Source organism: Nothobranchius furzeri, chromosome 9 (assembly GCF_043380555.1).
Source record: "Nothobranchius furzeri strain GRZ-AD chromosome 9, NfurGRZ-RIMD1, whole genome shotgun sequence".
Lineage (NCBI taxonomy): Eukaryota > Metazoa > Chordata > Actinopteri > Cyprinodontiformes > Nothobranchiidae > Nothobranchius > Nothobranchius furzeri.
The window spans coordinates 24,443,016-24,465,693 of NC_091749.1; the positions used below are offsets into that span (position 1 = coordinate 24,443,016).

General features: G+C 43.4%; 1 protein-coding gene across 4 annotated transcripts in view; it reads left to right on the top strand.

Annotated features, from left to right (window-relative positions):
* The window catches only part of ntrk3b (neurotrophic tyrosine kinase, receptor, type 3b), a 368,425-nt gene that overhangs the window by 241,586 nt on the left and 104,161 nt on the right, over positions 1-22,678 (top strand). The gene's annotated exons all lie outside the window — the stretch shown is intronic.

Sequence of the window (22,678 nt, forward strand, 5' to 3'; positions counted from 1 at the left end):
TACAGGTTAAAAAGGACAGGAGACAGAATCCCGCCTTGTCTGACCCCATTCGATACAGAGAAAGGTTCAGACACTTCCGTCCCCCACTTTACCTGCATCAGTTGATGAGAGTACCAGAAGTGCAAAATCCTAACTAGGTATGAAGGGACCCCTCTGTTTTGCAGCTTGATTAATAATTTCTGATTGACTCTGTCAAAGGCCTTAGAGGCATCTAAAAAACATATAAAACAGAAGTATTATGCCTCATGTATTTGCTTACAGTTTCTTTTAAAGCATAGATACACAAGCACAACACACTTGCCATAGCAATAGGCCTGTAGTTATCAATACAGGAGATTTTTCCAGTTTTCTCTTTGACTATAGGGACTAAGAGGACATCTAACATATGGTCAGGCAAGATTCCATGCTTCAAAAAGCCGGTAAAGCACAATGAAAGTAACACCTGAGCTCTACAGCTAGCGTACTTCATGTGCTCTGCTGATAGTTGATCCGGGCCGCAAGCTTTGTTTAACGACATTTTCTCTATCGCGAGACGGACTTCATCAGCTCTGACAGTCATACCATGATTGTAGTCAATGTTGCCAAGATTGAACCTTTCACTATTTACACAGTTAAAAATTCTGCTAAAGTGATTCCTCCAGGCTTCTACAATGTTCTTATCTCCTGATACCCCATTTATAGATGCGGGTAGCAGCTGCTTACTGATACAGGAGCGTTTTAACTCCTTCCAGAACTCCGAAACATCATTATTCTTTAGTTTGTTCGCTAAGGAGTTCGCCCGCATTGTTTGCTCATTTCTTTTAATATAGCGAACAGCATTCTTGAACTTAACGTTCGCAGCTTTCTTAGACTCCAATATTGAACCGGATTTTGGTTTGCCAGCAGCTGCCCAGGCTTTATAGGCTGCTCTGGACTCAGCATGTAACGCATAAGCATGCTCACTCCATCCTGGAAGCGGTTTAAATTTTGCTGATCCTTTTTGGCAGAGGAACTCGCTCGCAATAATCAAGCTGTCCACGATATTTTGATACAAAGTGCATAAGTGCAGCCTGTGCTCCATATGTTCACAGTTAACATCTTTACACTGTAACGTTTCTTTGTGGACATTAACAGACCTCAGACTACAATCTGACAGTAAGGAATATTTCCTAATATCCTCGACTGACACTTTAGCCCAAGTGAGCTTCTCTGTGTGTGAGGGGCTCTGGTGTTGGAGCAGCACAGGCAAAGATTCACAGTTTACCACTAAGGAAACAGGGATGTGATCAGTTGTTGCCAGGGAGTATAAGATTTCCACCCTGGATATGCATTCATTTGCATCCTCAGTGCATATGCAGTGATCAAGCCAGGAAGTCGAGTGCCATACCTCACTGACATACGTATGGCTGTTTGCTGGCAGTCTCTCTTTGCTAGTTAAAACCAAGTTATTATTTACACAAAACTGAATCAGATGTTGCGCAAAGGTGGAGAGAGTGTCTGAAATATCAGCATTCATATCACCAACAATAAAAACACAATTAAACTCGCACTGACTGATAAAGGTCACTGTTTGAAGCTGTGAATTTCAGTGCCTGAATTAGCATGTGACAGATATCAGCTTCTGCATGCTGTGTCAGGGTACTAGTCCAGTGGGCCCCCGTTTCCGTGAGGTTGCCGAAGGCATTCGCCATCTCGTCAGTACACGCCATAGCGGGGTTGAATTTGACGAAAATCTTTTGTGTAAATAGACGGTAGTTAGTCATTAGTAGACCTGGGTGGTCTCGGAGTGTGATACCCGACGAGGGCCCAGGTTCGTACAGACGCGTTAGTGTCACGTTCAGGAGGTTAGGATCCAAAATGCAGAACACCCAGAACGACACGAGGCAGAAGCAGATGCAAAATAAAAATTCCTTTATTTAGGATGGGGAACAAAAAATAAAATCCAAAAGCGCAGGAAGCCAAGCGAAATATCTAGATCCCTTCACAAAACTAAAAGCTGACTTTCTGAGCAGATAACTAGAGACCAGGTGGGGAAACAAAACAACGCTGACACAGACAATGGACCGACAAACACAGAGTGACAAGACAAGGCTTATATACACAGAGAGGAGCAATTAGGGAAACAGGCAGCAGGTGTGTGGAGTGAGGGCTGGAGGGAAAGCAGGTGCTTACAATTATCTAAATGGGGAACAAAACCAGAGGAGGCAGATAAACCTAAAACTATAAAAACACGGATAACTAAACTTAGGGACTGAGGGCCAATATAAACAACCAATAACTAGAGCAGTGAGGGCTGAGGAGAATAATGGGACATAAGAGGAAAACCTGGAGTGGGAACCTGGAGTTTCCACAACCGAGCCACAGGCAGGTTGAGGAGGTTCTACCGCAGAGATGCACAGAACCGACCCACGTTCTGTCGAATCTTTCAACAGGTCAAGAAGTGCGGCACCCAGGGTGTGAATTTTTCCAGGAAACCGGCTCCCAGAATCAGTTCTCGGCCTTGGGGTAGGACTGTAGTCCTTGTGAGCACTATGCGGTGAATTTTGGCCAGTTTATTGCGGCCGAGTTGTGGTGACATAGGGTCCCCTCCACGAGCCGGTGGAGGGGTCTGGGGTGTATTTGGATTTTGAGGCTTGTTATTTGGAAAGCCTTTTGGCTTAGAGTTGTTATTGAATTTCTGGGCCTGTTGTTTAGACCCATAATTTCGTTTTTTTGTTTTCATGAGTCCCTGATGCAGTCCCCTCCAGTCGCAGCGAGGAGGGTTTTGCCTCCACCGCCAGAACTGATGGACTGTGCAAACTCTTACTGGATTTGCCAAACCGTGTAAAGGCACAACTCGCCATTCTTCTGAGCTCATCCATGGGTATGGTTCTAAGGTCTACCGTACCCATGTATGGGCTATACTGGGCATGTAGATTCTCAAGGAAGATTCCCTTGAAACCTTTTTCCTCTTCCATCCTGTCCTTACATTCCGTACCAAAGTACGCGTCGAAGAGGCGTAGATAGAAGGCTTGTGGGTCTTCAGTACGACCCTGTTTTACTGACAAAGCTAACTGTGCAGTACACCAGCCTCCTTAGCACCATAAGTGCACTCTTTCCAAATCGCAGCTTCCAGCTTGTCATAATCATTTGCAATCATATTATGCTTGCGGTCAATAAGCGAACCCACGGCATTGAAGGTTAACCTTATCACAAAGATCTTGTCCTCCAAGGTCATTCCCATACATCTCTGAAAGTGATGTCGAAGGTCACTCAGATATGTGTCAACCGGGTATGAGTTACCTGGTTGAGGGTTGAATTTCTTGCTCCGAGACATCCTGTAGATGTCAGATATGGGCACTGGTGCGTTCAGTTTGACTGGCTGGGAAGCTGGCACAACCGTCGCAGCAGCACCAGCAGGTGCAGCAGGAGGGTATTGTTGCTGTGCAACCAGAAGGTGTGTAAGAGCTGCAGGCAAATATGTATGAGCTGCAGGTGGGAATTGATGAGCTGGAGGTGAATAAAAGTGGCCTGGCTGAGGAGCCAGGTAACCTGGATGAGGCACTGGAGGTGGAGCAAACTGGCCTGGCTGAGAAGCCAGAGGTAACTGAGGTTCTGGTCCCACCCCAGCTGCAGCAGGTGCAGCCCCACTAGCAGCATTAGCAGCCGGTGGAGCAGCAACTGTAGCAACAGCCAGAGGTGGATGAGGTGATGGAGTTGGAGGAGGAGGTCGGTGGAGTAAAGGGGTCCCGCTTTCTCCTGTGAGTGCAGACAGCGTCAGATGGACCCTGAGGGTCAGTGAGTTCAGCTTTTATTCTGAAAGGAACCGTTGCTTGGTTGGTAAAATGCAACAGATTTTATCCAGCTTGTTGGTTCTTTGCTTAAAAAGGATGTTCGGATGGCCGGTCCGATTCTTCTCTTAGAATACGGTGAACTGAACTTAAGATGGCGTGGGGACTGGTTTTATTAATCTGGTTGTTTTGATTTACGGCCGAATCAAAGTTGGACAGATTTATAAACACCGCAGAGACTATGCCACGCTTCAGAAAGGAAGGTTCCGATTGGATGAGAAAAAGCAATGTGTCATGCGTTTACATTACGTGTGATCAGGATGTCTAGTGCAGCTAGACTAAAGTCATATTACTCATTTAAACGTACTAATCATAACATTGTCATTTCACAGATCGGTCAGCATCTTATTATTGACTAACACTTTGTTTGATTAGCTTATTAAAAAGAAATTTGATTTATTAAAAAGAAAAAGTCCTTTGTCGTCATTCTTCTCCTGGGCTGGAGAGGAAAAGTTTTAGAAGCAAATGAATGACCTTGAGCAACATCTCATGCAGATTAGTTCTTGCTGAGGAGAGGGGGAAATGACTTTTAGGTGGAAAACAGTCATTTCATTCCATTACAACTCAAAGCTTGGAAGTTATTTTTATAAAATTATTTTGTGAAATCCTTTTTTAATATTCAGCAGATATTTATGATCACAAATAAAAAATAAAACCCATGCATTAGGTTTAGCAGGTATAAACAGTCACACACACACCTCTGCTGTAAAGTTAAGGACATTTCCAGGGTGGGTTTGATGTTTTGTAAAATTCCTAAATCACTGGTCTGAGGTAACGAAGAAGTCTTTGATTTAATAAAACACTGATGTCTGAAAAAGGCAGGTTTTCTAAACCAAGCCCGTCCAATGCCCGGGTCAGATTGGCTATAAATAAACGGAGCAGCCATTGCTTGTGTTCTGCTCATTTCTTCTTCACTCCCTCTTCTATTGTTGGGGATCCTGCATGACTAATCACTGCCACGTCACTGACACGTTCAGATCTTCTGTCGTTCGTGTGCATGGTGCTTGTTGCACTGACAGCTCAGGAAGTTAGTCATCCTCCACATTTGGCAGTGAAGCTTTTGGACCAGCGCACCACTGAAGGCCCACCATCTGTGGTGATAGTCACAGAAACTAAAAGGTATCCTTCCTCTGAGCATGGTATTCCCATGGTAGCATTGATAATTTCTTTTGATGTCTGGTAACCGTGAACTCATCTAGCTGTGGTGAGAAACAGTCAAACAATTAGCCATTCCTTTACAGCGCCATGTTGCTTTAAACACATCGTCTGACTCGACTCTCTATTCCCACCTAGAGAGGACTTCTGTTTCATGACTGTATGACTCATCTGCAACAAGGCATCAGCAAAACACAACATCCAACGCTTCAGCTTAACTGAACCATTACCACAGCTGCAGCAGTCTGTTGCGATCTTTGCACACTGAAGTTGTGTTTTTTCTTGCATTACCCAGAAGTTAAAATCCACATTTCCCTTCATTAGAAATGTTAGTTTGACCAACAACGTACCTTAAAAGGAATGTGGGACACAAAAGAAACCCTTCCTCACTTTCTGCATGAGGTGTGTAAAAACTTTGGCTCCTTTCACAATCCCACACTTCTCCTTTTGTCGTACACAATTTGAATTTGTAGTTTAATGTGCTAAGAGGATTTCCACACTTGAGTTCTCCGTGCTCCTGTGCTGCAGCTGGAGTTTCTGGCAACAGATTTAACAGACAGATACAAAGTAGAAGCCATGAAGAGAAGAAACCAAGCTTTAGAAAAGGACACAATGAAATATGTCTCAGATAATAACATTCTGCTAACTAAAGTGTGGTGATGGACAGCGGGAGGCTGGCTCAGAGATACCAACAACTAATGACAATGTCGTCAAATCTAAAGGTGTGGAACACTGAATAAAATAAAATTAATGACTATTTCTGATTATAATGGGTCACTGAGTTTTTTAAATACAGGCTGAGCATGAAAATAGTCTCCTACACCTACCATTAGCATTAGCTTGATAGAAAATAGATGGCTAAAATTTAGGATAAGAAAAGCCTGACAGATCGACGTCACACTATCACTTAATATTCATTCACTCACCCATCTGTACTGTTGCTGCGGCGTCTAGGAAACACCAGAGAAAGCCGTGGCTAGCAGAAGCTAACTGTTAGCATTAGCAACAATTTGTGACAATAAAACCTCAATGTTGCAGAGCAAACAGAGTCAGTGGTAGAGTTGTGTGGCTGTTAGCCAATCAAAGATGTCCAAATATCAGGAAATAGGACTGCAAATCCTGGCACTTATAGGGCACTCTTAGACCTCTGCACATAGATTGATTAAACAAGTGCTCCACACCTTTAAATACCTGAGTTATTACACTTTGCTTCATCGTGACTAATAATTCACATTATTAATAGAAAAACAAGAGTTTGCCCCAAAGTTAAATCGTGTCCGAACACCACATAGAGCTGCTTCTGCACTCACTGGCTGAACCAGCAACATCACCAGCTGGTGTTTCTGGGTCACAGTAATGTATAACTGCCATTTACCATGAGGCGGTTTGAGATGACTAAAGAACATTCACTTTAAGCCGTGTGTGATAGACGCACTGCTGTGATCCTCTATAGAACCTTACATGAATTTAGTTTTCTAGGTTTAATCATTTGAATTGACTTGTTTTTAATTTTATTGCCAAAACAAACCCTAGAAGTGATCACAGCTGCAAAATGCCACTGTACCTGCTGGCCATGCCCCACAGGCCTCCAGACAACATCATCCATCTGCTTCGGAGGACTTGGTAGCCCGATGAAAGAGTTTTTAAGGTTCTCTGCCCAAATGCCTTTATTTGTGTAAGAATAAGTGGCTTACATGGTCATCTGGATGGGAGGACACGTTGTGGACATAGCTACAAAAAGACAGCTTGTTTAGCTGTTATCTGATTAACTGGTGGTAGGAAATGAAGAAACTCTACAGTAAATAACACTGCTTGTCTTCTTCATTCAGACTTCGGCACGTCTGTCCTTGGATTTTCTGCTTCCTTGTCAGCTATCCGATTACACACATCCATACTGCGCATCCGTGTGCAGTGAACTGTGCATGTTCCATGTGCAGACTGTGAAAACATTTTTTCTCTTGGGAGCACAATGAAGTAGCTGTCTGTCTCGATGCCCGCGGAGCTATAAATATTTATAAACAGGGATTAATTCAGACTCAACTCCTTCAGAACTGATTTCTGATACTTGCCAAATAAAATGTTTCCTCCGCCGACCGTCATGAGGAAATCTAATAATTTACACGCTGGTGGTGAACGGTTTAATCACTCTTTCACTTGTTGGTTGTGTTGTCTAAGTGCTGATGTTCAGCATCACCTAGCTGATTAGTAGGCCGTGGTCCTGACGGATGCTCTCGCTCTGTTCTGTGAAACCGCCACATGCTGGATGCCGTGGATGAGTCGCCTGGTGGACCGGCTCTGCTGTGCATTAGGTTACCACTGTGTGTGTGTGTGTGTGTGTGTGTGTGTGTGTGTGTGTGTGTGTGTGTGTGTGTGTGTGTGTGTGTGTGTGTGCTTTGTCTTCACTGCTGAGTTTATGATGCAGACACGTTTCAGTAACAATGCCGCCACAAGCTTTTCATTTGGTCCCCCTTGATTGCATTGCCGTGGAGGAAAAATGAACCCCCGCAACAGAAAGGGGATTTGTGTGTTTTGTATGAATATTTACTCAGATTGCTGTATGTTGTGTTTTCAATTTGTGCCTGTGTGCATTAGGCCTAATAAAATGTAGGTCTTGATTTTGGTAAAGAACCTCCTGCGCTCGCAGCCATAAATCAAGGACGGGACTCTGGACAGCTCTGCTGCTGGATGATGTAATTTTCCATCACTTCTCAGACTTGTGTAAAATTGCTTCGTCTGTCTTCAGGGAGCTTACAGGGTAATGTGCTGTCAGAGATATAAAATCTGATAGGGTGCTGTGGGAGCTGAGTAACAATCTCAGTGTTTTCATTTATTATCATTTTATACATCAAGAGTGCAGAAACACAACAGCAGCAGCTGTAGTTGGTTACACTGTTGTGTCGTTGTAGATTATGTCTGCTGTGGTGGGGGTTAGCGTCCGCAGGACTCACAGGTGGACTCCGATGCAGTGCCTGACATATGTCAAAAGCATGTTTATCTCAACTCAAATGCTCTTCCCCTCAGTGGCGGCCATTGTTTACTCCACGCTGAAGAATGAGGCACCACAAAGAAAGGGCAAATGTAAAGTGTCGATAGCCCATAAATACCATCCGTCCCAGTGTTGAGCTACAATTGGCTGGAGAGCAGCCAGCATGCGGTCCTGTGATGTTTCACTCCACCGAGGCTGTTACCATGAAACCGTGACAAACGTGGTTGGTGTGGGTCCGCCGGCGGCCTGCACAGCTGTCGTGTGCTCACCGTGCTTGGAGCGGGAGGCGGAGGGCGTTTGTCTGACGAGCTATTTGCACGTCGTCTCGGTGCAGCGAGAGTTTTGCACAGAACCCCAAAGCGTATTCACATGGCTCTGGTAATTGGGCTGATCTTCAACAGAAGCACTGACTGGGAGGGTTAGCATGTTTAGATGCTGAACATGGTTACGATTTTCAAAAACAAAGTTAATGTGGTCAGAGTGAAAGGGCGCTGTAGGGTTTTGTGTGTCTGGATGGAATAAACATGATCCGGTCCTAACAGGGTTTTAAAACAGTTTCTAACTTTGATTGTCTAAAAAACACAGATTCCACAAGCTGATTGTTTACGAAACAAAGTTAAATAATATGTGTGAGAAAAACAAACAATTAGCTTTCACAGGAATCGTGTTGCCAAGTCTTAATTGTACTGATTAACAGCTCATCTTCAGCGTGACCACCTGTGTCACAGTCAGCCGGTCTGGAGCATACAGCCGTGTGTTAGCACAAAGAGGAAAGACACCAGCTGTGAGAGAAGCAACCGGTCATCCATCTGAGAAGGGTCAAATGTCGTTTCCAGACCATTTAGAGTCCATCATTCTGCTGACAGAAAGGAATTATTCAGGTGTAAGACGTCTGAGACAGCTGTCGATCTTCTCAGGAGTGGATGTCCCAGAAAGGTCATTCAAAGGTCAGGCTGACAAAAAATTATAAAATAAAAAATGAGAATGTGATGGCTGAAGGTGAAATTCAGGACAGGAAAACAGGAAACTGAAAAAGTGGCTTGATTGGACAGGTTTCACAGAGAAAGCGTCTCTCTAACAGCTGCTCAGCTTAGGTTTGCTAAATATCGCCTGAATGAAACACATGACTTCTGGATCACACAAGACCAAAGTAGAGATGTTTACCCATGATGCACTCTGCTTTTTGGTGGCAACCAGACAGCAAACAAGCACAAACCATGGATGACAGCTGCCCATGTTGCGGTGGAGGGTTTATGGTTTGGGCTCCTCACAATCGCCGAGTCCATCAGGAACTTCTCTGTAGACCAGGGTATCCATCTGTCCAGCAGCTGACCTGACCAAACTGAAACACAGCAGCAGATGCACAGACTACAAATGAAAAGAACAAAGGTCAGAGTCCAGACCTGAGGGAGGAACAAACTGTTAGGTCATGAGGTGAAGATCATTCTCCTCACACAGAGCTTCTCTTTTGACTTTGCTTGACCACTGACAACATGGTGGATTCTGTTTTAGAGGTGTAGCGTACCAAAACTCCTCAGGAAATCACTCCTTCACTCAGATACTTAGAGGTTAATCTTAGTGTGAGGTAAAATGTTTTGATCATTAATGATAAAATAGTGATATTACTGTGTTCTTACTGATAGATCAAATTATTAAAATCAACAAATACTAATCTGGTTTAAGATCTGAAATAAATCATTACTGGAAAAATATTCATGTTAACCCACCACTCATCAATGTAAAGTATAAAATAAACAATCTGTTCATTCAACAAACAATGATTATATAAACTTGTAAAATGATAAAGTCATTTATGAGCCAGGGAAGATAGACTTTATTCACAGAGGATCGATACGAGGTTCAGGATTAGCAAAGAATGTTGTTTATAGACGTCATGTCGGCACCACGGTGTCAGATTGACCTGTATGAAGAAGACTGGCCTGTACATTAAAAGTTAACTTCTGGTCATTTTGGTGAAATACTTGGTCATCTACAGAGGTTAGATTATAATCCTTTCAGAATCAGCTCATGTTCATTCTGTCCTGATCCCCGAAAGCAAAGAACTGAAGGAGGATGGACTGTTCCTGCAGACGCCATCAGACTTCAGCTTCTTCCTTGTGGCTTTAGAATGGGTGAACTTAATGCACCAGGATTAGTAAAGTGTTGCACGTTTGCTGCTTCTCCTCCCTGTAATGTAAAAGCAAATGAACTTGCTGAATATTCCCAGTGCTGATCACAAATGACCATCTGTAACATATTAATGAAAAAGGCTTTGAGCCCTCTTTGACTGCTAATAGGAATGTCCTGGAGACCAGTTGTACTTCCTTCATCCCGATCGTGTCAATATAGCCTTGATGTGCCTGTTTTTAGTCCCTCCCTCGAATAGATTTCATTTGTTTCAAATCCATCATTAACTAAAAGTGGGGCCTTGCCTCAGTAAGTTATCCTTCCTGTGTTCTCCTGTTCATTTTACATGTCCTCCAGTTAATTCCAGTCCTAATTAACTACCTTTGAAAGGAATCGTGCGATAATTACCACAAGGAGGTGGAACGGAAGCAATCACACTCTACACAACTTATTCCCCACCGCAGGGAAAAGCCTGCACAGTACCCCCCCCCCCCCCCCCAACATCCTCCCCCCACCCCCACCCCCAACCCCACCCAGTTTCTTCTTCTCCTGTCCTAAGAATCACCTTCAGAAGTCGCTTTCAGTTGTGGGGGAACAGAGGCTCGAGCAATCAGGTGGCTGCAGAAAGACAGCCCTGCTGCTGTTCACTCTGCTCACCTATGTTTGCAGAGATTAGTTGAACGGTCACTGCACAAGAAAGAACCATTAATGAACAAAATATTGAAAGCAACAACAAACAGACCTGGTCAGTTTGGTCCTGGTCCAGAAAAAAGAAAAGAAAGTAAAACTTCACTGTAAAAACCGCATTCATCCAAACAAAGTTAAAAACAGCAGGTTTGATAAAAATAATAATGCATTGAGCTTATATAGCGTTTTTCTAGAAACCCAAAGACGCTTTCACACACTCTCACATTCACACACTGCTGGTGATGGTAAGCTACTTGTAGCCACAGCCGCCCTGGGGAGGTCTGACAGAGGCGAGGCTGCTAATACAGCTTTTGCATCCATAAGGAAGGCGAAATGTGGATCTCTGAGTTCTTTACGTTCACTCAGAAAATGATTTTATTGTACAAGTATTTTTAAAAGTATTTTATTGTTCTAATGATTCCAGAGTATGTTTCAGGGGGAGTTTTTAAACCTCTGCTTCCAACATAGTTTATACCTAATGTGTTTTTGGTTTTATCATTAGCATTTTGGGGGGGGGAGGGGGTCGGCGTGAAGCTTAAAAAAAGTAAATATGTATTTTTTAAAGTTAAAAACATATTTTTCTCATACTTAATTTTAAAAATCTGGGTAAATATGTGAAAATGCAGCAGAAAGGTTCTTCCGTTCTTTGTAAAAACACTAGTTTAACTCACAATCCCAATTCTTGGAAAAGAAAATGTAACAGTTTCAAAGTTTATCCATCTTATTCCCACGGCCCGTCATGCTTCGCACCAAAAATGCAAGCAACTTCCTTCCCCGTGTTGGCTTACATTGAGACGGTGTGATTCCTTCAGGCAAACCCTCTTTTTATGGGCTTTTAGAGGCTGAACACCAGCTGTCCAGCTCAAACGGGACACATTACGCTCCTGCTTACTGAAGCAGAGAGGTGGGGTGACGGTCTTAAAGTCTGGCCAAAGCTAACGTACAGTAGCACTTTAGCTACTTTCTGAACTCATCCAGCAGCAAAACAATAAACAATCTTAAAAGCTCTGAGGCTGACCAGTACCAACATAGTAATAAGGCTGGTTGTGTTTTGTTGAAAGAGGTGGGACACAATCTTATTTACTTAGAAGCAGACGCAGAGTCGAGTCAGAGCCTTAAATCCATCATCACCACGTTTTGGGTTTGAATTTTTACATCAGGTGAAATATAAACAGCAGGGTGGGACTTTTAGGTTAATAACAGCAGTCTAAAGGCACTTTAACCCTCCCACTGTCCTCATGGGCAACCTCACCAGGAAAGTTGACCATTGACCAGGGTTCATGGTTTATCCCTTGAGGTCTACATGGCAGGGGTGAGGTGGTACTCACTCCTCACCCCTGCCACGTCGCCCATGAGGACAGTGGGAGGGTTACATTATAACTATTTAGAGAATTGTACACATGCAATCATACCTGTTTTTGTTCTGCTGTCAGATCTCTTTACTACTCAGCATCGCCTCTCAGGAGGTTTGTCATATCCAACCACAAAGTAGTTTCAAGTTCTTCTTGAAATGTAAAAAAAAAAAAAAAAAAAAAAAAAAACAGCTACTAGCAACGAAACCTCACAATACAAACCAATGGAAACATTTTACAGTCCAGGTGATCCATGAGATTGAGACAGCATGTGGTGGAATATGGAAAGCCAAGGGGGAAATAAATTGCGTTGTTTGAAACAGGCTCTGTTGGCTACCAAATGCTGTTAAATGCACCAAACATTGTATAAATGTCACCTGTGTAAGAAGGTTGCATGTTGCTTTACTTTTTACTCTTTGAACTGCATCAAACCTGAACTGAACCACGAATCCAAAATGATACCAATCTGTACCTTGAGCGTTACATTCCTAAGTTCTGGAACAGGTAACAAAGTTTGTTCTTAAAGCATCCACAATGTAAAAGAGTAAATTCTACTTTTGAGTTTTTCTTTCTGCAAACATTGAGTAAAAGACCAGATCCAAAGATGTTCCTTTCACTGAGCGTCTAGTTGTCTCTAACACAACACTTAACAGGTCGCTGATTGCACGTCGAAAGCTGTGGAAGTAATATGGCAGACTTCCTGTTTACATTACACTCTTACTTATCCTACCATTCCTTTCCTAAACAGCGGAATAGCTTGTGTAACGATGGGTAGTTTACATCTTACTTAGGAACCATAAAATGTGAGATTCCATAGAAATATGAAATATCAATCTGATGGATCTTTGAATATTTGAACCAGAAGCTCAGAACTTTTTATTGCAGGGATTACTTGACACTTCTTATTAACTCCGAGGAAAGAAAGGGAGTCAGGTTTATAATAGTTAAGAAATTTATTTCTACACAATTTAACAAGACTAACTTAAAACACTTTGTGGACTGATGGAACTAAGGTGGAATGAAACGTGAGATGATGGTGTGTGTGTGTGGAATGTTGCTATCAGAACCAGCGGATACGGAGAAGCATTTAGTTCTGAGTTGGAGTGAATGTTTCGCTCTAAACTATAGTTGGAGATTTATAACACGAGATGCCATCTGCCAGTCTACGTACCCAGGGGAAGCCTCTGTTAGATCCAGAATGCCGAGGTTCTCTTGTACCCTCCTTGGTACCAAAGCCGGTAGAAAAGCAGCGGTGCCGACCAAACTAGTCTTGGAATGCTTCCAGGTCACGACAGGTTATCATTGGCGTCAGCGAGACCCTGAAGGGGTCGTGAGGTTCAACTTTTATTCTGAAGGAACCATTGCAGTCAGGTGTGACGTGCAACAGATTTTATCCAGCTTGTCGAGGTTCTTTTGGCTGAAGAGGAAGTCCGGATGGCCTGTCCGAGACTTCTCTAGAACGCTTTGAACTAAAAACAAAAAGGTGGCGTGGAACAGTTTATATAATTGTCATATTTTGGTTTACAGGTGAATCAGAATTTGACATGCAAAGAGAGGGTTTATACAAACACCACAGATAACCACGCCTCGCGTCAGAAGCGAAGGTTCTGATTGGATCAGACAAAAGGAAATGTTTCGTGTGACTTTAGCATTGCGTGTCATTAGTGTCTAGTGCAAATGTCCAGGATTATAATTACTTGTAAAATACTACTGATCACAGGATTATAATACGAAGTAATAACATTGTCATTTCATAGAGTGATTGAACATTGGGCTCACATTATTATTTGTAATTAACAAATGTTATTTGATTATGTGTTTATCAAGAGAGTTCTTCGTCTTTGTCTTGAGCTGTAAAAGGTGAAGCAGTTCAGATGAGCAGAGTGCATGAAAGACCTTGGCCACTATCTCATGTAGATTAGGCTGTCAGAGACTTTGTCTCTGCTTGAGCAGGCGCAGCAGATCATGACCTTTAGGTCAAAAACAGGACATTCATGATGCTACACTAGGACTGATAGCAGAAGAAGACTTAACAGGAAGTTCACTCTTCACACACAAATGTGATTCATGCCTAAACAAAATGATTTTGCTCTGCTTGTCAGTCTAGCCACGCACCATAGGGGCCTCATCAGGTCTACCATTGGCCAGAACTGTTTTGTGTCTTGCCAATCCCAGCCCTCCATCAGTTTGGTGGGTGAGATGTTGCTGCGATGGAGCAAAACAACAAAGATGTTGCTAGCTTGTTTGAAACAGCTTTGGCATTAGATATTTAGACTTGGGCTTTTCTTTGAGTCAAGAGCAGATGGAGGCATTTAAGTCCTTTATTTAGAAAAATGCTGTCTTCTTTTACAGGATATAGTAGAGTATCCCGTTAATTGATGCATAGCATGTAAAAAAATAGACTTGGTATGTAATGATAGCGTCCCTTCGCTTCAGAGACGCGTCCAAAATGTTACACGTTGCTGCCGGTGGAAAGGTCCACTATAACGGCGGCTAATTACAACGTAGTGCATTTTGTGATGCTTTCACATCCAGTGGAAATGAGGCATTTGACTAATTTCTAAACTCTGAGGCAGATGATGCTAACGTTACTCCTGATCAGCTGTTTTGACTACATTAGCTAATGTTTCCTGGAGGAGTTTCTTTGTATAATCACACTGCAGAAAGCACAAAATAAAGGAATTGAAAATAACAAGTCAAATGTGTTTTAAGGAGAAACTTTAGCAGTGACATATTTTAGAAATAGAAGAAAGGTGCCAGCTAAAGCCACATATCAAATGATGTGATTAAACTAATTTCGAAAGGACAACAGTGATCTAAGAACTTCTGTTGAAGTCCCAGGGCAAAACTAGAATCTGTTTCTTTGAGTCTTTTACAGTAATTATAATTTTTCTTTAGCAGTGCCGAGTCTTTTAATCATCAAACAGGCTGATGACTGTGCAAAACATCCATGCGGCGTCTTGTAGAAGTTTGAGATCACACACCAGCAACAGGAAAAGTGAGAAGTCCCACCACAGATGGCGTGGTCCCAGAGGACTCTGTCGTCATGAGTCTGCTTTCATTCTGAGGTTTCATAAAGAACTGACAACTTTTACATGATAACTGTGTTGAACATGCTCAGGCACTGCAGTGATTTTCCATCCTTATTAAGTTTATTAAAACCACCATGTGGGTGTATGGTAGGGGTTGCATGGCTTAATTTTTTTACGAGTCAAGTAATGAAAATCGAGTTGACTTTGACTAGTCGTTGATGACATCACACACCTGAAGCAGCTAAACCTGGTATTTTTTTTCCGACGCATGGGGGTGGGGGTGGTGGGGGTGGGGGGTGGGGGTTGTTCGCTGGAGTTTTTGCACCCATATTTTCAAAGTTAAACACATTTTTTTTAACAACGGTAGTTTCTGCTTCAGCCCTCTCCCCCCTCCCCCTGCGCAGCGGCCTCAAACTCACTGATGCGCGTGCAGCCTCTCGGAGTTCCTGCTGCTCTAAACATTAAAATAATTATTTCATTTTCTGTTCCTCACTTCTGATGACCTTCAATGGTGTCTGTTTGTTGCAACCACCAGGTACAAAAACTAACTTGTTTTTATTTGACTATTTTTCTGCCCTGTCTGTTTATTATCTTCCTGCATCTCCTCTCAATCCTAAAGAGAAACTGCTACCTGGGTTCATATATATTCACCTTATGAGTTACCTTTGAACTGCAGATCTAAAAGATCTACCGACCGTAAAAACAGCGGAGTGCTCGCCGGCCGCACCGGTGAGGTCTTTTGCCAGAAGACAAAACAGGTGATGTGCTCCCCTCCACGCATCAGGCACAAATAAAAGACAGAAAACATAAAAGGAAATGAGCCGACATGAACGACTGCGTGTTAAATTTGTTTTTGAGGTGTCGACACCTAATGTGATAATGTTACTGTGGCCGTGCTCAGGACGCAGATGTCTGGAGCGCGTCAACGATCAGAGCTTTGCATGCGCAAGCTGGTTAAGGTTAGGATGGGGGTGAGGGGAAGGTTAAATTGCAAGAGGGTAAAGGTCACAATTCGGTCAAAGGTCCGTTTTACGGCGGGCGTCAGATACCAACGCTGTGGCACAGCGCATCGCCTCCCAACGTGCAGGGTCTCATCACCTGCTGTCCTTTTCGAGGACTGCATCTTGTCGGTCATCATCACGTGACAGCAACTAGTCAATGAAAGGCATAAAATCTCACTGCAGAGCAGTGAAGTCGACTTGTTGAGACAACCCCTAGTGTACGGTGAAAGAAAACCCTACACGCGTATAAAAATTGCAATCTATAGTTATGTTTGCCAATTGTCCTGTCACGAGGCTTCCGGACTAAGTGGATCAGGGAACAAAACATCCACCTCTTGGGTCCAGGTTGGGAAAACTCCCCAGAACTTAATCCCATTGAGAACTAAAACCCACAAATTCTGACTGACCATCAAAACTCATGATTATGCAGAATTTGGCTGTCATCAGTCGGAATTTGGGCCAGGAGTTGGCTGGCTACATGTCAGAAAGAATTACTGAGATCTTCTAAAAACATTGTAAATAAACACTTTCAATACAGTCAATGTAACTGTCCATAAAACCTTTGAAACAGACCAAAGTCTGATTCTGCTCTGCTAACTGTAGAAACGGCTTACTTTATATTAAAATTACAGAAGTAAAGTCATTTAATACAACACATCTTCACTCACATCTAAGCACAAACGCAATTCAATTGCACTGTGCAATAGGTGAGAGGGACGTGACAGAATGAATTAGAGGCTTCCGGGTCTGCAGCTGTGCACTATTGTGGAATTCACACAAGTGGAGGCGGGTAACTCAAACTTCTTATTCCCAGGATTAAGGAACGGGTCACAAAAATAACATATTTCATAAAGAATAACACCTGACAAGTGCCAACGGTGATACGTCATCATATACTACGCCTATTGTTGCTCTGGAAGGGGTGAAATCATGATTCAGGCCCTTTAAGAGAGACTTTCGCAGTGGAGCCATTTACCACAAAATGTCTGCTATTATCTTTAATTACTGTTTTCTGAAAGTACTTTAAACACAGTAAAACTACTCACGTATTTAATTAGCACTAAAGGTGTGATTAGACACGTTCACCTTTTCGTTTTCCACAGCAAATGTCTGGGGAACTTTCTGGTGTTTACCATTAATTGTTGAAAGCAGCAGAATCTTGTGAAGAGGTGTTTACCAAACATCTGTGGTGACTAACTCACCCAAGATCCTTGGTCTGTGGAGGATTTTGGAAAACTGAAGGAGGTTTCTGGGATGTTGGAACCAAACAAAGAAAACCTATTAAATCCTGGCTCGTTGTATTTCCTAGTTCTGCTGAATGAATCATAAAAAAGGACTTTGCTCTGAGTTAAAGCTTTTAGGAGGAATGTCTGGTGCTGGAACCCATCCTGTCCGTGATGGTCCGGCTGTTCTTTTCCATCACTAAGCTAACATGAAGATGTTTTTAAGTCCGATTTCCTCCTCAGTCCTTGGAAAACAGTCATCTCCGAATGATTGCAGTGGGAATTTATTTTCTTTTTGTCTGTCTTTGAGCATTTGGGTTTGGAATGAAGCCAAGTATTCCCTAAGGCTTTATTGATCTGGCAGCAGAGTCTGATCACACTGGTATTCATTTCATCTTATGTAATATTAAAGAGCCAACATAAAGCCCACTGGGATGCTTTTAAGGCCCTCTTTCCCGTTTTTGGGTTTGTGTTTTTCGGGATAAAGCGTTCATTCCTGGTGTGTCTGTGCCGTGCGTGGGGGAGGCACGTCTGAGGGAGGCACGTCTGAGGTATCAGATGAGATTTAGAGCTGTGGTGTGCCACGTCTCCCCAGTGGTTGGGTAGGTATTCACCCGGTGAGGACCTGCACACTGTTGAACACATCTGTCTCATAAAGAGGGCACTCGAGTATGAAAAGCCTCCAATGGCAGTGGATGTGGTGAATAAATAGTTGCTCATGTGTCTCTTAATCACGCCGCGTCCTCACCCCACCCGCTCCTCTGAAACCGAGGGACCGTAATTTGATATGACTGACTCTTGATTACTGTTTACAGTGTTGTCAAGGTGCGCAAAAGACTCAACACGGTGGGTAAACAGATCCGCTGTCGCCGCTTCACAGAGTCAGCAGCCGGTGACTCCAAATCCACTTCCCCGTTCCCGCTCCCTCTTCTCTCCCTCCCCCGTCCCTGAAGCCTGCCGAGGTGCTTTTGACAGAGCCGTGATGGAAACTGGATCACACTGGCTGGAAGTGAATCACAGCATTTCAGGGCCTTTTCTTTCAACGTTGGTTAAAGAAAATGAGGAAGAGAAATTACTGTTTGGAAAAAATGTTTCACGTTTCTGTCATTGCCGCCTTCCTTCCATGCTGATAATGGTTTCCTCTCTGTTTGTGTTACTCCGAGCACGTAGCTCTAAAACTGACTTTACTTTTCATGTAACAATAAGGAGAACCACAGCGGGGTTTATTCTTATTTCCTTGACAACAAATTGTGTTTTTCTATATATTTTTTAAATGCAGCCTTGATTCCAATTCAGCAAATGCATCTGAAAAGAAAGATAACTGCTGTCAATGAGACCAGGAAATGTGTTAATGGAAACTCTTTCTTCTAATTCTGTTGATGACTGCTGCTGAGTTCGGTTCTCTGGTGGGATTTACAACTGTTTACTCGTCTCTCGTCTCGTCTCGTCTCGTCTCGTCTTCCTCCGCTTATCCGGGTCCGGGTCGCGGGGGCAGCATCCCAACTAGGGAGCTCCAGGCCGTCCTCTCCCCGGCCTTGTCCACCAGCTCCTCCGGCAGGACCCCAAGGCGTTCCCGGACCAGATTGGAGATGTGACCTTTCCAACGTGTCCTGGGTCGACCCGGGGGCCTTCTGCCGGCAGGACATGCCCGAAACACCTCCCCGGGGAGGTGTCCAGGAGGCATCCTGACCAGATGCCCAAACCACCTCAAATGGCTCCTTTCGATCCGGAGGAGCAGCGGTTCTACTCCGAGTCCCTCCCGAATGTCCGAGCTCCTCACCCTATCTCTAAGGCTGAGCCCGGCCACCCTACGGAGGAAACTCATTTCGGCCGCTTGTATCCGCGATCTCGTTCTTTCGGTCATTACCAAAAGCTCATGACCATAGGTGAGGATTGGGACGTAGATCGACCGGTAAATCGAGAGCCTGGCTTTCTGGCTCAGCTCCCTCTTCCCCACGACAGATCGGCTCAGCGTCCGCATCACTGCAGACGCCGAACCAATCCGCCTGTCGATCTCCCGATCCCTCCTACCCTCACTCGTGAACAAGACCCCGAGATACTTAAACTCCTCCACTTGAGGTAGGACCTCTCCCCCGACCCGGAGGTGGCAAGCCACCCTTTTCCGGTCGAGAACCATGGTCTCAGATTTGGAGGTGCTGATCCTCATCCCAGCCGCTTCACATTCGGCCGCGAACCTACCCAGCAAGAGCTGAAGGTCAGAGCTGGATGAAGCTAGGAGGACCACATCATCCGCAAAAAGCAGAGACGAGATTCTCCTGCCACCAAACTCGACACACTCCACACCACGGCTGCGTCTAGAAATTCTGTCCATAAAAGTGATGAACAGAACCGGTGACAAAGGGCAGCCCTGGCGGAGTCCAACCCTCACTGGGAACAGGTCCGACTTACTACCGGCTATGTGGACCAAACTCACGCTCCTCTGGTAAAGGGACTGAATGGCCCTTAACAGAAAGCCACCCACCCCATACTCCTGGAGCGTCCCCCACAGGGTGCCCCTGGGGACACGGTCATAAGCCTTCTCCAAATCCACAAAGCACATGTGGATTGGTTGGGCAAACTCCCATGCCCCCTCCATCACCCTTGCAAGGGTATAGAGCTGGTCCACAGTTCCACGGCCAGGACGAAAACCACATTGCTCCTCCTCAATCTGAGATTCAACTATCGATCGGACCCTCCTCTCCAGTATCTTGGAGTAGACCTTTCCAGGGAGGCTGAGGAGTGTGATCCCCCTATAGTTGGAACACACCCTCAGGTCACCCTTCTTAAAGATGGGGACCACCACCCCGGTCTGCCACTCCACAGGAACTGCCCCCGATGACCACTCAATGTTGCAGAGACGTGTCAACCATGACAGCCCTACAACATCCATAGCCTTGAGATACCCAGGACGAACCTCATCCGCCACTGTTTACATTTATTGAAACTCAGTCCTTCCTGACTGAAACTAAAACACTGTTATTGGCCCCATTCAGCAGTTCCTTCGTAGCGCACGCTCCACTGTAATGTTCAGCTCATTCATTGAAGTAACCAAGGGCAAATCGAAACACCTGGAAACCCCAGGAACCACATCTCTTCATAAAAGAGTCATATACCTTAAATGCATGAAGGTAGAAATGTGCCTCTATAAATGTTTTCTGATGCATTCTGGGAAGGAGCGGTTGATCACTGAAGCTTCAAGAAGGCGTTCGGTTTCATAACAATTCAAATGTATTTTTATTAGCTAAGTTATTCAAATTCAAAAATACTTTATTAATCCCAGAGGGAAATTGATTGATGTAGTAGCTCAGAATAGTAATAATAATCAAGTCATCAAAGAGTTATTGTATATTACAATGGCTGTTGGCAGGAAGGATCTCCAGTAGCGGTCAGTGTTGCAGCGAAACTGAAGAAGCCTCTGACTTAAGACACTCTTCCATTGTCGGACAGTCTTGTGAAGAGAATGCTCAGGGTTGTCTATAATTCTCTTGATTCTCTGGAGAATCCTTCTTTGCATTATCTCCTCCAGTGGTTCCACAGTCGTCCCCAGAACAGAACCAGCCTTTTTTATTAGGCTGTTGAGCCTTTTCAGGTCCCTGCTTCTGATGCTGCTACCCCAACAGACGATGGCTGAAGAGATTACACTCTCAACAACAGACTTGTAGAAGATCTGCAGCATCTTGCTACAGACACTGAAGGACCTAAGCGTCCTCAAGAAGTGCAGTCTGCTGTGTCCCTTCTTATAAACGGCTTCACTGTGCTTTCTCCAGTCCAGTTGAACTCCCAAGGTATTTGTATTCCTCAACCACCTCCACTTCTTCTCCCATGATGGAAACAGTGTTTGACTCCACCCTGTTTCTCCTGAGTATGAGGAGTCAAACTGGGCCTCCTGCATGTTTTAGTCAGGGAGTGAAACACAGGGTGAACCTAGCCAGACTGGACATCACATGGAGAGCTCCAGCCTTTTTAATCCAGACCCCACCCTTAGCAGCATGATGTTAGGAACATGTTTCATTGTTCTGCTCCAAATTTACTATTGAGAGAAGGGAACAGGTACCACAAGCAGAAGCTCTGACCCTTTGGACAAATGTTATTATTTTTGGTTAGCTAGAGGTGAGTGGATGGCACAGATGGGAATTGTGGCATCAACAAGTCGTCTCTATGCCGTGTTTTTGTTCTGCTCAGCAGCTGACAGGTTCATTCACTGTGCTGGTTTAGTTGCTGGGCTGAAGGAAACACATGGCATGGAGATGATCTGGTGATGCCACAATCCACCATCTCTGGTGGAGGGTATTAAGGTTGTAGGGGTCCAGTCTGGTTTGTCCTCTCTAAAAACCTCCATGGGTTCAGGGTGGAACATTTTCTTCAATCCCATGAGAAGTTCTTAAACAGCGTTTCCATCTACTCTCTTGTTTCTCCTTATTTTGAATGGAATGGCTTTGAAAGTCAAATGCAGCCCAACTGTTCTCGCAGGCAAAAGTAAATAAAACAAACAAAACATAATTGTAACTAGATTTTTACCAAAAACAAAAAAGTCAAAAATGCTCAGAGTTACCATGTAAAATATTTAAAAAAAAACTTGTGTTTTTATTGTTTAAAGTTAATTCAGTGATTGTGTGGTAAAAAGCACACAAGATGCAAAAATAGTCTTTGATGAATGTCTGATTTAAATTCTTACTTGTGAATCTGAACATGTCATAAAGTCTCTGTTTTAGAAAAATACCCACATAGTAATAATTCAAATATGTCATGTTGAAAAATGAAAATGAACATTCTTCATTTTTCAGAAATTGTAGATGTTTTAAATACATCAATGTGTACTTTTTTCTATTCAATTTTGATCATTTTAACATATTTTGTAATAAAAATTTACAGCAATGTAAATGTTTAGTATTTTGTAAAATACTGTTAACCAAACATCAATTCACTGTTTTTCATTTGCAGATTTTCTGAACTGTTAAACTAACTAACTTTGTTACAGTACAAGAGTTTTAAAGGATTCTTGTAAATGTATAAAAATATAGAAGATTAGGATGTAAAATAAGGATCCCTTTATTAACATTTCCTAGTGCAATATTAAGCATTAATAAACAAAGAGTCCCTTTATTAACATTACTGATGTTGTTAACTATTAAGTGTCCTTAAAATTAAGATGGGGGGGGGGGGCTGCTTAGTAATGCATACTGAATATTAACATCTATATTAAGCAGTTGTTGTTACTTTAATTACTAGTTTATTGGTGCTTAATAATGCAGTACGTAATCTTAATAAAAGACCCTCATGGTAAAGTGCTAAAGTTATATCAATAT